The sequence below is a fragment of the Lactuca sativa genome, chromosome 7 (genome assembly GCF_002870075.4).
Source record: "Lactuca sativa cultivar Salinas chromosome 7, Lsat_Salinas_v11, whole genome shotgun sequence".
NCBI classification, from domain to species: Eukaryota; Viridiplantae; Streptophyta; class Magnoliopsida; order Asterales; family Asteraceae; genus Lactuca; species Lactuca sativa.
Window position 1 is genome coordinate 136,184,453 of NC_056629.2, and position 11,382 is coordinate 136,195,834.

Consider the following 11,382-nt stretch of genomic DNA (forward strand, 5'->3'; position numbering starts at 1 on the left):
CAAATCCATCAGGACAAAGCCTCACCGACTCGTCGAGTCAGGCCATGGACTCGACGAGTCCCTTCGATCTGATTCCTCATTCAGACGATTTCAAACATATCTATCACTCCAAACATTAGATCTGTCATCTCAAGGCTCAATAAGCATGTAAAGCTTCGATCTTTATGTTCATGCATGATGTTATTACTCCAAAATGCTAATACAAGCCCTTCATAAGTGATTAAGCCCAAAAACCCTCATATGGATGCATAAAGTTGGGACACCTAGACTCTAAGGACCTCACAAAGTCCAGATCCGAGGTCTAGAATCTTTGATAACTCATGCTATTCAAAACCCCAAACAAAAGATGGCAAAAAGCCCTAAAATTCCATAGATATGAGATTTATCCAAAATAAGAAGAATGGTGAAGACTTCATACCTTCCTCAGGAGCTCTGTACAGGAAATCACTGGATCCAACAGCCTCACCTCTAGCTCCTTGCTTGGTAACCTCATCATCTTCCTCAAATGATGCACACGAACCATAATATGAGCTTCTCTCTCACTCTCTAGCTTAATAGCCATTAGGGTTTGCTCTCAGTGGTGTAGGGTAACTGATGAGGCGGAAAGGGGGGCATAAGTTCCCTTATATAGGCCCCAACCCCGGAAAATTAGGGTTTTTTTGCCCAGCACCAACTCGGTGAGTCTGCCTCCTGACTCGTCGAGTCCATTCATTAAATCCCACACGACAACTCGACCCTAATCGGCGAGTTAGACTCCCAACTCGTTGAGTCACTCCATAAACCTCAAGAATTCAATCATACGATAACATACCTAAAATTCCGGATGTTACAGTTTTGGAGTCATACGCAATAATAGTTTTAGACTTATCCAAGTGGGAGACTGTTGGATTAGTGTCTAAGTCCATAACTATAGTTGGTATGTACTTGATCCGATTGGCATGATCCATTTGGGTTTCATGGCGTCGGAACAATTTGGATAGACTTTTGTGAGAAAAGGATAATTATGATTTATTAATATATTATAAGTTCTAATATATTAATATGAAATCATATTATTTAATTAGTATTGATCAAGAATTAATTTGGAATTAATTTTGTGGTCAAAAGGATACTAATTAAATATATGGGGATTGATTGTGTAAACCATTCATTCTTATATATGTAGGCTTATTATTCATAGTTCTTCATGTTTGGCTAAACCCATGGAGTAACCCATGGATACTTCATGGAGGTTTTAACCCATGGAGAATGGAGAATATGGAAAGACATGAGTTACATGATGTAACCCTAATAGCCACAATATATAAAGACCCCATGGCTCAAGAAATCGGCACTAAGGTGTATACACATGAGGGTTAACCGATTTGAGCATAAGGACTTTTCTCTCAAGTTATTCCAAGTTGTTGTTGGTGTTGTGTGAACCATTTGAGGTGTCACACTTTAGGCACTAGGCTCTTAAGCTCCATGGAATCAAGCTACAACACAAAAGGTATGTTACTATAACTAGTATCTTATTTGGTATATGAGAATGCATGCTAGTTATAGGTTTAATGCCTTGGAAACCATTTGCATGTATAATTAGTGAAAACATATATCCAAGATATTTAGAGTTGTATGTGCACCATAGGATGTTGTAGTATAATAAATCCCTTCAAGTTTTCCTATAATAATAGCTACCACACAAGTATGACCGTCCTCCCTTCGAGATGTTATATGGGAGGAAGTACAAAACCCTGATATATTGGGGTGAGGTTAGACGGAGGGTCATGGGGAGTACCGAGGTGGTACTCAAGACGACAGAGAGGATACAGTAGGTCAGGAGCAGGCTTCAGATTACTCAGAGTCGGCAGAAGAGTTATTCTGACAAGCGTCGTTCAGACCTGGAGTTCCAGTTCGGGGATATGGTTCTCCTGAAGGTGTCACCTTGGAAAGGTGTCATCCAATTCAGGAAGCGGGGCAAGTTGGGCCCCAGGTACATTGGACCTTTCAAGGTTGCAGCTCGGGTGGGCAAGGTGACGTATAGGTTGGATCTGCCAGCCGAGCTTAGTCAGATCCACAATACCTTTCATGTCTCCCAGTTGCGGAAGTGCCTGGTAGATGACTCCACGGTGGTACCTCTAGAGGATATTCAGGTGGACAACAGCCTGAACTACACTGAGCGACCGGTAGCCATCCTTGATAGGAAGACAAAGGATCTGAGGAATAAGAAGGTCGAGTTAGTGAAGGTGCAATGGCAGCACCGCAAGGGCTTAGAATGGACCTGGGAGCCGGAGGATGAGATGAGGGAGCACTACCCCGTGCTTTTCCCAGACGCAACAGACTTCGAGGACGAAATCTAAAATAAGTGGGGTAGAATTGTAACGTTCGGTTCCTGGTATGTATTTTAATAAAGAATTATTCATTTTTGCAAAGGGACTCGACGAGTAGGAGACCCCAAACTTGTCGAGTAGGAATGGGATTTTTGGAAGCGGGACTTGAAGTTTACTCAATGAGTCGAGAAGCCTCGACTCGATGAGTAGGGTTGCCAGAGTGAAACCCTAATTTTCAGGGTTTGCACCCTATTTAAAGACCTTAACACCCTATTGTGGCCTCCCTCATCGCCTCCCATAGTCTAACAAACCCTAAATCGCGATTTTGAGCCTTGTGAGTGTGTGTGAGTGAAAACGGAGTGATTCTTTTGTATTTTCATTGAAGGAGTGGAAGCTAGAAGTGTTTGGTTGAAGGTAGGAGCTTTCGATACAGAAAAAGAACTTCATTTCCAGCTCATCTGAGGTATAAAGTCTATACCTTGTCTATTTATTTATTAGATCTCTTCATGGGGTAGTTTAGGCCATATGAAGCATATTATGGAACACTTCATGAATGCAAGCATGTTTTGGGGTAATAACATCAGATCCAGAGTCTCTGAGGGACTCCATGGCATAAAGGTGCCAACTTTATGGCCATGGGAGTTCCATGCATCATATGAACCCCTTTTTAGGGCTTTTTTAGCTAAATAACCCATGCATGCACGTAAACTTAGCAGCTTTACGTGATATATCGATCGTAGGGAACCAGATCTGTGTTTGGGATGCATTAAGCCCGAATAAAAACGACTGTATGGATTTTGACTATAGGGGACTTGACGATTTGTTCATATGACTCGACAAGTTGGGTCGTGGTCCCCCAACCTTTTCTGTTGCTGAGTAAACTCGTTGAGTCTAGGAGCTGACTCAGCGAGTTGGACATGTTTTGGGCTTAAAGAATGAAGAACTTGACGAGTTCAAGGAGGAACTCGACGAGTTAGGAGAAAAATGTCCTGACACTGTATGAAGGAGAACTCGACGAGTCCAGGGAGGAACTCAGCGAGCTATGAATAAAAGGTCCCGACTACGTTATAAGGAAGAACTTGACGAGTTCATGAAAGAACTTGACGAGTAGGTTCGGGGGTTTTAGAGTTTTACGAATCATGGAACTCAACGAGTTCATGAAAGAACTCAACGAGTAAGATCTAGATTTCAAGGTTTTATGGATTATGGAACTTGACGAGTTGATGGACCAATTCGGCGAGTTGAGTCTACCAGGATGTTGACTTTGACCTTGACTATTGACCAAAGTTGACCCTTAAAGGGGTTATGAGTATGAAAGAGTAATTAAAGGACAATTGTTATGTGTAGGAGTTTGAGTGGAGTTGATCCCAACACAAAGGACAGTTCAACTATTTCACGACATTGATGTGAGTTACCTTCCAATAGGAATGGGTCGAAGGCACCAATGTCGACTCACTAGTAGGTGATTATAGATGAGATGATTATCTTTGTGATAACTGTCTGGTATGCCACTATCAGATATGCTTTTTGTGCTAGTATGCTAGGTTATTATATGGTAGTGGTAAGGGTGAAATAGTCCCCAGTTACCAGTTGAAGGAGACCGAAGGGGAAGCCAACATCTAGATATGCTAGACTATATATGTTTTATGTGGTAGTAGTATGGGGTGAAATAGTCCACGGTTATCGGTTAAAAGTGACCGAATGGGAGGCCAACACTCTGATATGCTAGGCAGTTACTGGTTAAAAGAGACCGAAGGGGAGGTCAGCAAGAAGATATGCTAGGCATTATGTGATTATATGGTATGTGGTATGATAGGGGAACTCACTAAGCTTTGTGTTTACGGTTTTTAGTTTTGGTTTCAGGTACTTCTTCCTCAAAGGGAAAAGAGCCGATACAGTAGCAGCGCATCACACACACGATTTTCTGTACCAGAGATCTATGGGATTTATACTCTGATATGATTTTGTTATGACATGTTCTGACTATGGATAGAAGATTAAAGGGAGATGTAACATTCTTGGATGATAGAATTCTAAATCGAATACATTATAAGTTGAATGTTTGTCTTCTCATACCTTAGTATTCATCTTAAACACATAAACAAAAGGCAATGGGTATTGTCATGTCAACGATGTACTGAAAATTTGTCGTTGTATGCAAATACTATCAAGCAACATACTGAATCAACAACAAAATAGAAGGAGACCAATAATCACATAAGCACTTCAAGATCAATTTTTCTAAGTGTTAAGTATTTGAATATATATATATATATATATATATATATATATATATATATATATATATATATATATATATATATATATATATATATATATATATATATATATATATATATATATATATATATATATATATATATATATATATATATATATATATATATATATATATATATAACCTCGCGACTAGGCAATGGTGAGCATTTATGTATGCATGGTTGAATGCAACGTTATGAATTTGCAGATATTATTTCTCACACATGTTTAACAATTATTATTTGGTGGATACAGTTGAAATTAACTTAAACTAATCATGTGAATGTGTAACAAGATTCTATGTGGCAAATGAACTTCATTTCATCCTGAATACTATTTAGTATGGTTTGAGGTTATTTTTCTAACAATATGAAAAAAAAGATGTTTGGGTAAAAATACATTTGCCTTTTATGTGGAAAAAATTAGTTCTTGTAATGAGCATAATCAAGTAAAAACGATTAATAAATGTGTGTTCAAATTAAATTTAAGCGAACATTTTGTATCTGTACTTATTTTATATGGTTCAACTTCAACCTTCTAAGCCATACATTATTATTCTCCGAATATAATAGATATTAGGAAGGCATTTGAACAAAGGGATCCGTGGCGCAATGGTAGCGCGTCTGACTCCAGATCAGAAGGTTGCGTGTTCGATTCACGTCGGGTTCAATTCCCCCAATATCTCCCCATATTTTTTTCATGTAGCGACACGAAACACCCCCTTACACTATGGGTTATCGTCGAGATTCACCCTACCCCAATATTTTCAAAATCAATTTCACGATGCTATAAAGGGATATATTTATAACCAAAAATAGGAATATCATATTATAAAGAGAAATTAAAAATACTTTTACTTTTGCTAATTAAATGATGATATGTGTAATATTAATATCCTAAAATATAATTAAATGAGCATTAAATGTTACACATATCACCATTTTATTAGGTACCAATCATTCTATCTATATAAATGATGACATGTGTAATATTAATATCCTAAAATATAATTAAATAAGCATTAAATGTTACAAATATCATCATTTTATTAGGTAGGAGGATATGTAAGAACAAAAGAGTTTCAAATGTCTTAAAAAGTTTGATATGTCTAAAATATAATACTTCTTCCGTCACATATTTTTTTTTCATGTAGCGTCACATAAAAAAGTTTGAAATGTCTTAAACACAGGGTACGAATAAAAAATATCAATTAATGTCAAACTATTCTTTCCATCAGAGATCAGTTAATGTCATGATATGTTATTCTTTTCGTCCTAAAATTATTGTCCACAGACAAAATATATATTGATTAAGAAAATATTAATTACTATTAATCTTATTAAATGAAATGACAACTGTATCATTTTGTTGTATTTAATTTCATTTTTTTTTTGTATTTAACTACATGGTAGGTTAACTAATAATGAGGAGATTTTTGGTAAAAAAATATTTATTCTTAGAAATAGACTATTATTTTGAGACAAACCAAAAAGTAAACATAGACTATTAATATGTGACGGAAGAAGTATTATAATGTTCGAATGAAATGAAAATGTTTTAAAAAAATCCTATAAAAAAATAAAAACAAACTCGTGAAATATGATGTCATGTGTAATGACAAAAATGTAGGAATTTATAACTCTTGGTTGCTTACACTTTTTATCTTCTATAAGTAAGTTAACATTTTAACTATGACTATAAAAACGACATTAGAATAATAAGTTTCATAACAAAAAAAAATGATGAATCAATTTAAGATGTTTGAAAAAAAAAATTATTACTTTTAACTGATCAATTTATTTGATTTAATTTTGAATTTGTATATATACGTTGCTAGAGCAACCAAATTTAATCTTATAAGTAATGGATTTTTAATTTCCTCATTTGTTGGTAGCCCAAATTCCATAAAAATCATCTTAGTTTGGATTTTTATTTTGATTAAACCATCCTTTTTTTTATTTAATCTTCAATTTTTTAGGGCATATACTATAAAATTCATAACTTTTATAAATTAAATTCGGAAAAACCATATATTTTATTTTTTGTTCACTGGGGCCTCAATAATTACGTTGACTTCTCATCCATCACTTTTCTCTCCATAACTGTTCATCTTTTAGACGGATTTCATGCATACAAACGTTGGATAAAGGGGTTTGAAAAATGATTGTGAAGAACCACCATTGTCATTTTGTTGTGCTCGATAATTCTTTGCTGAGACAAACTTCAAGTGCAAGGTACATAGATGGTAAGATGAAATTGAAGTGTAAATGGGTTTTTTTTCCTTACGTAATTATCAGTAACAAGTTCTTTTTTTTTTTCACATTTAACAGATGGCTCCTGCTTCTGGAATTAAGAAATACAAAGACAAACGACTTAAGACTGGTACTAAGAAAGACAAAGACCAACGACATGAGAAGGTATACATTGATTTCTTAGACATAAATCTTGGCTAGCTTCTCTGCAGAAATACTCTCCTGGATCGGGATAAAATGTGCGCTCTTGGTCAATCGATCCACAATGACCCAAATAGAATCCACTATGCGCGCTGTCCTAGGGAGCTTCATGATAAAATTCATCGTGATGTCTTCCCATTTCCATACGGGAATCTCCAACAACTGCATCTTGTCTTGAGGTCGCTGATGCTCGGCCTTGACTTTCCTACAGGTCAAGCACCGCTCCACAAACCACGCTATATCCCGCTTCATGCAGGGCCACCAATAATCAAGGTGAAGATCCCTATACATCTTCGCCCCGGGATGAATGGAGAATCTCGACTTGTGAGCCTCCTCCATCAAAACTTGGCGCACACTGCACCAATAAGGAACCCACACCCTCCGATGCAGGGTCAACAATCCACGACTATCATAATTAAAGGAAGCCACCTGACCCACAATCCGCTCACACTTCCAGCGCTTCTCCTTCATAGCCTCGACCTGAGCTTCCCGAATCCGTTCCAGCAACGAAGTAATCACTGTCATCCTTAAATATATATCATTGATTGAAGTCGTGACCGCCTTGCGGCTGAGAGCATCAACCACCACATTGGCCTTGATCTCACAATCATAATCCTTCACCACATCCAACCAACGACGCTGTCTCATATTCAGATTCGGCTGATCCATCAAATACCTCAGGTTCTTGTGGTCCGTGTAAATACTATAACGAACCTCATAGAGGTAATGCCGCCAAATCTTTAGGGTAAAAACCATCGCCCCCAACTCCAAATCATGCGTCGGGTAATTCGCCTCATGAGGCTTCAGCTGCCTCGAAGCGTAAGCAATCACATACCCTCGCTACATTAGAACTGCACCAAACTCGTGATCGAAGCATCACAATAGACCACAAAATCATCGACACCCTCAGTCAGGGTCATAATCGGCGCCTGGCACAATCGCTGCCTAAGAGTCTCAAAAGTTGCCTACTGCTCAGGCCCCCAACAAAATGTCACCGACTTCTTGGTTAGTCAGGTCAATGGAACAACATTCTTGGAAAAATCCTAGATGAATCTCCGATAATTACCCGCCAAACCAAGAAAACTTCGATCGGATGGAGACCTCAGAACCTCCCACTGCATCACAACCTCGACCTTGGTCGAATCGACCAGAATACCCTTCTGGTTGACAAGGTATCCCAGAAACTGCACCTCGCGCAACCAGAACTCACACTTGGAGAACTTTGTGAAAAGTCTCTTCCTCCTAAATGTCTCCAGCACCTCCCTCAAGTTCTCCTCGTGTTGCTCCTGTGTCATGGAATAAACCAAGATATCATCGATAAAGACTATCACAGACCGATCCGGCATCGGTCTGCATACGCGGTTCATGAGATCCATGAACACGACAGGAGCATTGGTGAGCCCAAATGACATCACCACGAACTCATAATGGCCATAGCGAGTCTTAAAAGTTGTCTTCTGCACATCCTCGTCCCTGAATCGCATCTGATGATAACCTGATCGCAGATCAATCTTGGAGAACCAAGATGCACCCCGAAGCTGGTCGAAAAGATCATCAATCCTCGGGAGTGGATAACGGCTCTTCGTCGTTACCTTATTCAACTCCCGGTAGTTAATACACATCCGATGGGATCCGTCCTTCTTCTTCATGAACAAAATCGAGGCTTCCCAAGGCGAACTTCTCGGTCTAATGAATCCCTTGGCTAACAGCTCCTGCAACTGTGTAGATAACTCTTTCATCTCGGGAGGAGCCAACCAATATGGTGCTTTGGCTATCGAAGCCGCACTTGGAACCAAATCGATCCTGAACTCCACTTGCCTCTCCATTGGTACCCTAGGCAAATCCTCCGAGAATACATCTGGGTACTCCCACACAATTGGCACATCGTCCATGGTCGCTTTACCCTTATCCCGGGTATCCATGACATAGGCGGAAAAACCTACACAACCCTGATGAAGGTAGCGTCTGGCCCTCGCTGCAGATCACATGACTGGGCTACGCTACGGTCTCTCACCCTGAATCACCAAATCTCCCCCATTTGGGGTCCTAACCAAACCAACTGCTGCTCACAGTCGATCACTGTCCCATTAGGGCTCAACCAATCCATGCCCACAATAACCTTGTTCCCGCGCAAAGGATGGTAACCAAATCCACTGGATACTGCTCGTTGAACAACTGAAGAGTGCAATCCCGATGAACCCCCGTGGCCCTAACCATCCTATCATCAGCAATCCCCATATCAAGAGGACGATCCAGCTCTCCTGGAGCTCCAACAAATCTATTGCTAAGTATAAGAGATACAAAAGATCGAGTAACCCCCAAATCGAATAATACAAAGGCAGAGATACCATTCACGAGGAACGATCCTAAAATGAAACTCAAAAACATAAGCAACAATTCAATATAAAGAAAGAGATGAGGAAAAGATACATAACCATCACAATGTTGGGAGCTGCACGCGCCTCCTCTGCTGTTAGTCGGAATGCCCTGCTCTTCGCCACTGGCACATCTGCCCGACCCTGACGGCCGTTAGTAATCCTTAATTTCGCAAGAGCAGGCGCTGACACTGGTCCTACCACAACCAAACTCGGACAATGGGACTTCTTGTGGCCCCTTTCATTACACTGAAAGCAAATCAGATCAGATACCGGAGTGACGTGGGGTGGTAGCAGTACAATCTCTGTTGATATGACCAGTTCGGCCGCACTTGAAGCAACCATAACCCACCCATCTACACGTCCCCTCGTGCGACTTTCCGCACTTTCCATAGTGGCTACGACCCTGCTGGCCCCTATGTCTAGAATCAGATACCTTGGTCCTCTTGACCGACCCCTCAACACTCACAGCAGAATCTGGCTTCCTCTTCCTCTCCATCTCCAAATCAATCTCCCTCTCTCTAGCCCTTGCTATCATCCAGATTGGCTTACAACCTTTCAGATATCGCTCCTTAACATCTTGTGGTATCGGGCCTTCTTCATATCCTCATCCGCCACATGCTGTGTAACCAGATGTGCCCTCTCCCTAAACATAACGATGATCTCTGTCACCATCTCGGTAGTCTGAGAGATCCTGAAACTCTCGCGTCAGCTGCTGCACCTCGATCACCAATGCAAACTCAGCTCGGAACCTGGTCAAGAAATTATTCCAGGTCATCGAATCAATAGCATCACCTCCCACAACATGCCCTACCTCCTCACACCAATCACAAGCCATATCCTTCAGGAGGCAGGATGCTAGTCTGATCTTGTCCCCTCGGGACAATGACTAGTACGGAAGGAATTGGCAGCGTCTGCCAACCACCTGCTGCTCGCAATGGGGTTCATGGCCCTATGATAGTCTGGCGCTCTACAAGCCCGAAACTCCCTGAAGGTCAGAGAGCATGTACTAATCAAAGCCACAATCTCAGCGCGAAAAACGCTCAATCTCTCTTGAAGAAGCTCTAGAATACCCTCCTTGACCGAGCCAAAAATCATAGGAGTCTGATCAAGGATACTACGCGTAATCTAAGAAGAGATGAACTCCTTCGCCTGGTCGTCATGCTGCCTGGCTCTAGAACCTGAGCCTGAACCCTCCTCGGCACCGGAACTGCCCACTGGCCTGCCTCACAATACCACCATACTGAAAACAGACCACAAAACTATCAAAATAAGCATCACTGCATATCGCGGGAAAACATAAGTACACAAGCTCCCTGACTTCATTACAACCCTCCTTGAATCAAGTATGAATTCTCTGCTTCCAGTAGTATGGACCTAATACTACCTTCCACATCAATTCGTACTTTCCTCAAGAAGTGCCTTCACTCAACCAAGTTACTCTATAAACAACAAATCCCTTAAAGCTAGGGATCCCAACACTAAATTGTTGGATTAGGTATCTAAGCCCATAACTATAATTGGTATGTACTTGAATTAATAGCAGCACAGTCATTTTGGGTTGCCCTCAAACCTAGCAACTAGACAAGGAAATTATGAAAGGAGAGATATTAATTTATTATAAGATTAATAAATTAATATAAATGATTTATTAGTATGTTAAAAGATTAATATATTAATTAGGAATCATTATGTTTAATTAATATTTAGCCAAAAATTAATCATAATTAATTTTGGGGTTAAAAGTATTAATTATAAAGTGTAGGGAGTAGTTTGCAATTATCTAATAGTTGTGTGGAATGCTCCGGAACCTCCTTGGAAGGGGTTGGACAAAATCTATAGGGGAAACCCTAATGATTTCGTCCATGGGGGCTTGGATAAGGCCCTTGGGTTTGCTTAGGCCCTAAGCAAGGAGCATTAGGGTTTTTCCCTAAACCCTAGATCCCTCAGCTATATAAGGAGCCT

At 40.0% G+C, this 11,382-nt stretch overlaps 1 non-coding gene across 1 annotated transcript; it reads left to right on the forward strand.

Annotated features, from left to right (window-relative positions):
• The first annotated feature begins 5,186 nt into the window (after positions 1 to 5,186).
• TRNAW-CCA (transfer RNA tryptophan (anticodon CCA)) lies at positions 5,187 to 5,258 on the forward strand. The gene has a single exon. It is a non-coding gene; the product is annotated as a tRNA-Trp (tRNA).
• Positions 5,259 to 11,382: the final 6,124 nt, after the last annotated feature.